General features: G+C 43.7%; 1 pseudogene; it reads right to left on the bottom strand.

Moving 5' to 3' along the window:
* Positions 1 to 5,787: 5,787 nt before the first annotated feature.
* LOC138160051 (large ribosomal subunit protein eL20 pseudogene) lies at positions 5,788 to 6,430 on the bottom strand (annotated as a pseudogene).
* Between the last annotated feature and the right edge of the window lie 218 nt (positions 6,431 to 6,648).

Below are 6,648 nucleotides of genomic sequence, written 5' to 3'. Positions count from 1 at the left end.
ATAAACTTTGCTTTTCTTTGGCTGAGAAGACGAGTTGAATTCATTAAGCAGGACCTGGATTGTTGGTATTTTGGGGTCTCCAGAGCAACTCTAACCCTCTTTATGGGTAACCTCTTCACTATTGCCTGGAAAAGGCATTATTAGACTTATTCTGTGTGGCCCCAGAAGGCAGCTGAGGAACAATAGGTGGAAGTTACAAAGAAGCAAATGGAGGCTTATGGGGTTATCCAAATGTAGAATGGACTGTTTTAGGAGACAGGGAGTTTCCCTAACTTTAATAAGCAAAGGCAAGATTGATATTGGAGGAAATTTGGTGATTTAGTGGATAGAGCTCTAGGCTTCTTTTTTTTTAAGCAATTGGGGTTAAGTAACTTGCTCAAGGTTACATGGCCAGTTATTTTGTGTGGGTGTTAAGTATCTGAGGGAACCAATCCCAGGTCTCCCCCTCTGGGCCGGTGCTCTTACTCACTGCGCCACCTGGCCGCCCTGCTCTAGGCTTCTTGTCAAGAAGACCTGAGTTCAAATTCTGAATTGGATGCTAGCCGTGTAACTTTGGAAAGTGATTTAATCTCTCTCAGCCTCAGTTTCCTCATCTGTAAAACAAGAGGATTAGATTTAATGGCCTCTAAATTGATTTCAGCTCTAATCTACAATCCTATAATCCCGAGAAGGTATAGTGGGGGGGAGAAATTATTGATCAGGTCAGAGTTGGACTAAATCAAGGGTAGGGAACCTGTGGCCTCGAGGCTACATGTGGCCTTTTAGGTCCTTGTGTGTGGCCTTTACAGAACAAATCCTTTTATTAAGGATATTTGTTCTGTGAGTTTGGATTCCGTCAAAGGGGCTGCACTTGAGGACCTAGAGGGCCATATGTGGCCTTGAGGCCCCACCCCTGGACTAAATGGTTTCTGAAGTCCTCTCCAATCCTAAGATCCTGTAATTCTTGCCCTTGCAAGGTCCTTCCAAAGAGGATCTTCCCAGAATGCTGGAAGCCTTCCTTGGAGCCTTTTACAATTTCTTGGTGACCAGGGCAATCATGTTCCTTGTTTGTTTATATGTTTATTTAATAAACTTTTTCACATAATGTGCTGAGACCTACTTACTCTCACCATGAGCCTCTCCATTGCTCTTTGAGTCACCAGCAGTTTTGACTGTGGTGTTCCATGATTCACAACCACATATCACCACCATGATATGACAATATATAGAACTATATCAACACCAAGTTCCTTAATAGCTGCAGCTGATTCTCAGCAATAAATGAAGCATCAACACGAAATTCCTTGATAAATATGAGACATTAAAAAAGGCTCATCAGAGGTCATAGGGTTGTAGATTTAAGGCTGCATGGAACCTTAGAGAACACAATATTCAATCCCCTTCACCATTCCCTTTTGCCATCCTATTCTTCCCTTCCATTGTAACCATTTTCCCTTGCCTTTTCTATATGAGATAGTTTACCCCTTTCTGTCTCTCCCCATCTCCTCTTGTTATATTCCTCTCTCACCTCTTAATTTCACCTTTTAAGTATCATCATGCTTTTTGGAGGGGAATTGGGTTTGAGTGACTTGCCCAAGGTCACATGGCTAGTTTTTGTGGTAAGTGTCTGAGGTCAGATTTGAACTCAGGTCCTGACTCCAGGGCCGGTTCTCTATTCACTGCACCACCTAGACACTCCTCTTTAATCTTTTTATGTGTTTCATAATGTAACGCATTAGTAGTGCATACATGTACTTCATAAATAGGCAATTTTAAAAATGTTACAGGGGTACAGTGTCAAAATAATTTGGAGAACATTGGCCTAGGGCATCGAAGAGTATGAGTCATGTCTAGCCTGTGTCAGGGGCCAGTCTGCTCTAAGCTAAGCTGCCTCTCAACTGATAGTTTCCTATTGAACTGAAATCTGCTTCCTTTCAGATTATAGTCACCATTTCTAGTTATTCCCTTCTCTCCTTCCCCCCCTTTCCCCCTACCCTACTGAAGCAATAGAGAATGAAAAAGTATATTTCCAAATCCAAATGGACTATTTCTGAGGTTTCAAACAGTGATTGAGATGTTTAATCTAGGTTATGCAGTATTATATTACTGGACTTAAATACATTACTGGACCTAAATTTGAATGTTGCCTCAGACACTTAATGGCTGTATGACCCTGGGTAAGTCATTTAACTTTTAAAAATCTTCATTAGTAAAATGGGGATAATAATAACACCCACCTCAGGGTTGTTGTGAGGATTTGATGGGATGCAAACCTCAAAGTGCTTTGAAAATACAAACTGTTGTTGATGTTATTATTGTGTCTCTACATGGTCCCATCCCATGGAGTTTGGGGGCGAGAGAGAAAGAGGCCCCTGGAACGTGAGCGTGACATTTATAGGACTCTCCTGCACTTTCCCACTCCATTCTGTTTCTGGAGGGAAGATTTGGGATGCCTTTAGTTAATTTTTTTTCCAGTGGCAAATAGAGGCCTTTGCAAATCCTGGGGAAGGCCACTGGGACAGGGGGCATTCTAACAGCCAAGGCAGCCCCAGAAGAAGCCTCATGAGAGGGCCCCCAGACCTCAGTACAGTGTCTGACCTCTTGTCTGGTGCTGCACCGTGGACCATTCCCTGGTGGGGGAGTGGGGTGGGGCAGACACTCAACAACTGGCCTGAGTCCTGCCCAGCTTTCCTCAGGGTTCTCTAGAATTGCATTTCTTCTTTTCTCTCCCAACCACCTCCTCATCTCAAGCTTTGTTGGTGATGGTTTGGGGTGGGGTGGATGGGTTAATGGGGTGAATTAAACTCCCATGGACAAGCCTCAGACTGACTAGGCAGAGAATGGAAACCTACCTGCCCTGCCAAGTTGGACTTGTCGAATTTCTTCACCTCATTACCTCCACCCCAAGAGTCTAGGACTGACTCAATTTAGTTTTTTTTTTCAGAATTTCTATATCCTGGGGTGGCTAGGTGGCCCAGTGAATAGAGCACTGGTCCTGGAGTCAGGAGGACCTGAGTTCAAATTCGGTCTCAGACACTTAACACTTACTAGCCGTGTGACCTTGGGCAAGTCACTTTAACCTCAATTGCCCTGCCTTCCCTCTCCAAAAAGCAAAAAAAAAAAAAAAGAATTTCCATATCCTGTCTAATGCATCTTATACAAATCAGGTAACCTTTCCTTGCTTGTGCTGATCACTAAAAATTACTTTGTTTTATCCTGCATACTTTATTTTTTATCTTAATTTTTTCTTGCCTATGATGAGCAGGGTCCTCCAAAGCTCAGTCCTCTCAAGTGATGCCTGGGTCTCAGAGAAGTGCTGCTGAGGGGTTTGGCAAACTATGAGTATGAAGAATTTGAACAATCATCAGTTTGGATGTTGAAGTTTCTGAGAATGCTGACTAAGTAAGGAAGAGGTGCAGGGAAGATTTTAGACCATTCAAAGTCACCGAGGTTAGTTAGTATTCCCTGGAGGATGGCAGATGACCAGTGCCAAGGAAAGAGAAAGAATGGTGTGGTCAGAGGACACGAACTTCAAAGTGCAGTTTGGTTTGTCTAGCTCTAGCTCAAGAATTCTGGGATTTTAAGAATACTCTTTCTCTCCCCCCTCTGCTCCAGTACCAGGGTCAGAAAGAATTGTGGTTAATCATGCAAACAGAAATTTCTCCTGCCAGAGAAAACCCTGTGTGCTGAGAATGTGTTTAAGAACTGGTGTTTTCCCTTCTCTAATCTACTGAGCATATTCACAGTTCCTTCCTGTGTTGAACCATGGCTTATCAAGGTTAAGTATAAAGTCAGGGTATGAATGACCCGCGTGCAGCTGACGTCTTTCCTGTTCTGTCTTGACCCTCCCCCACTCCCTTCCCATCCTTCCCACCCTCCCTATCCCCTCCAACTCCTTAGATTGCGGCAATTTCTGCTAATTTGCTGGCCCAGCTATTTCATCTAACTACCTAGGGACAGGATCACTCTTTTTCTTCGAGTATTTTTGTCCACTCTGCTTTTTCTTTAGGAATACAAGATCTGTTGTGTGTGACCTTAGAGAGAAGTCACAGAGAGGGGAGGGGACACTTGAGGACAAGGTGTCTCAGTGCAAAAGTTGACCTTCAGCTGGCTTCAGGGATAGTGGAGATAAAGTCCCTGGGAGTCAGAGCATATACTATGGGATGAGAAGAGCGCTCTGTTGTTTAGTAATTGATCATCAGGAACATCTCAAGAGGGAATGAGCCTGGCAGAAATACTGTGCCACTGTTCAGTGCTGGGAGGGGGAATGGGGCAGAAGAGGAGTAGTTAACCTATAAGGCAATTCATATAGCATTTGCAACGTTGAGGGAAGGGCACTGATCCTGAGAGCTCTTGGAGCAGATAGGCACAGATGCCTGATTTCTCATTTTTTCCCTTCTCCTTCCTGCCAGCTGCTACCCCTGGCAGCAGCCTCCCTGGCCACCTGTGCTTGGCCAGCGGCCAGCTGCTGATTGGCTGATTGGACAAAGGTATTTGAGGGGTGGAGGAGGGCTGGGGGCAGGGCGAGGGATGGAGCTGGGCTGTACATTCAATGAGTAGCACTAGGTCTTCCTGTATTGTGGCTGGAGTCCAGGGGCCATGCTCCCATGGGCACAGAGGGGCTCAACTTTCCAGGTACAATGTTCAAATCCTCTGTATGTATTCTAGTTTGGAAAAGTGTTCATTTATTCAACATTTAGTGCCTACTATGTGCAGAATATATTGTCTACCAGGTAACAGCGTTTCCCACACATTTTTCATCCTATGATAGGAAGGGAGCAAGCATTTATCAAGTGCCCACTACGTGCCAGGCACTGTGCTACGTGCTTTACACATATTGTCTCAATTGATGCTGAGAGGTAGGTGCTATTGCTATCCCCATTTTACAGTTGGGGAAACTAAGGTTAAGTGACTTGCCCAGAGTCACATAGATAGTAAGTGTATGAGGCTGGATTTGAACTCAGATCTTCCTGACCTCAGGTCTGTTATTCTTATTCACTGCTCCCCATAATTACCAATACACCTCCTTACCTCCAATTCAGGTAAAGGAGGGAGGGAAGGGAGACAGAAAAGTGGAGTGGGGGTGGGTTGAAAGGGTAAGAGGGAACAAGGAGTTGTGGAGAGTTTGATTGCTAAGGAGTGGGCTAATTTAATCCACACTTGTTATTTCTGTGTTGTTGTCAAGGTTGCTAATAAAGACCTCAGCTATCGTGATGGGTTAAATGTATTGAAACTGAGATGCTGGATGCACTTCATTGTTAGCAATATCCTTTTACCTACTCCCATGTTACTTTGTATTTCCTTTGCATATATTTTCCATCTTTTAATGTGTGTCCATGTCTAGAATGTAATCATCTTGAGGGCAGGAATCGCTTTTTTTTATCTTTTATTTCTGCTACTTAGGATATTATTTGGCACAAAGTAGGTGCTTAATAAAAATTGAAATAATTGAATGAATCCAATTATTTTTCTACTGGAGAGGTTCTATAATTGCTAGTTTTATAACATGCAATCAGTACCCATTGTATGGGGAGGTACAAAAGGGATACAGATGAAAACAGATATATTTTCAGTGTTTTAAATTTCCTACCCTATGGTGGGAGAAAAAAAATACAATAAAACTCATGAAATTGAACAAATAGAGTTTTCTTTTCTTATTATTAAGAAAAATATTTTGGAGACTCTGGATATCTTTCCTGAATAACTTATTGAAACATGGAGATCTTGGTTTATTGGCTTCATAAATGTTGTGAACAGAAGATCATTCTCCCTTAAAATTTGTTTACTAGGCTATACTAAAAATTTCCATTGTTTTTTTTTTTTTTTTTGGATTTCCAATTGAGAAATTTATTTAAACCAAACAGGTGCCTCATTGTCTCTAATCTCAGAAGAAGGTGTTGGGCCTCTTGGTAGTAAAGCGTGGCTTGTGCTGGCGACGCAGAACTCTGTGGGGCAGAGGGAACTTGATTTTGGAGTCGTGAAACTGCTTGACTGCGGGCCGGCGGCATTTGCTGGCAGGAATTTCTTCCACTTTCATGATCTGGATGGAGTGGGCCTGGGCACGGTGATGGGCTCCCATATCTCGGTAGCACTGAGTGACGGCACCAGCAGTGGTCAGGGCCCTGTACTCCCTGTACATGTTGTGGGTCCCACTCCTGTAATCATAACGCAGCCAGATGCCAAAGTTCTTCACTCTAAGAGGGGACTTTTCAAAGACCTGTCCGCAGTATATGATTTCTCCAGAAGACTTCTTCATCTTTTTCAGCTGGGAAACGAAGTACCAGAACCGGGACTTCGCTACCACATGATTAGGAGCAAAGATCCGCATGCGATAAAGAGGCGGCACGGGGCTCTTGGGAGTGGGCAGGCAGCGCCCAACTACCTTATACTCTCTCAGGGTGCCAAGGCCTTCATGGTGCTGCTGCCTCATGCCCCGCCAACCCGCAAAAGGCTCCATTGGTTTTTAATCTCCACATGAGGGAGAGGAAATACTTTGTTTGCTATCCATGTTTATGTCTTCCTACAAAACCAATGACTAGCAGTTTTGGTACTTAGGGCAACCAAAATGGCAGGGGTAGGGGATAGCTAGTGAAAGGAAGAAGCATAGTCTTGGACACTGAAAGGTTTCTAAATTGCTAAAAGCAAAAGAAGTGCCTCAGGGATTCAGCC

This window comes from Petaurus breviceps, unplaced genomic scaffold (genome assembly GCF_028583685.1).
Source record: "Petaurus breviceps papuanus isolate PSGF00001 unplaced genomic scaffold, PetGlider_PUasm1.0 179, whole genome shotgun sequence".
Taxonomy (NCBI): domain Eukaryota; kingdom Metazoa; phylum Chordata; class Mammalia; order Diprotodontia; family Petauridae; genus Petaurus; species Petaurus breviceps.
Note: the sequence above shows the minus strand (reverse complement) of the source record. Positions and strands in the feature narration are given on the sequence as shown.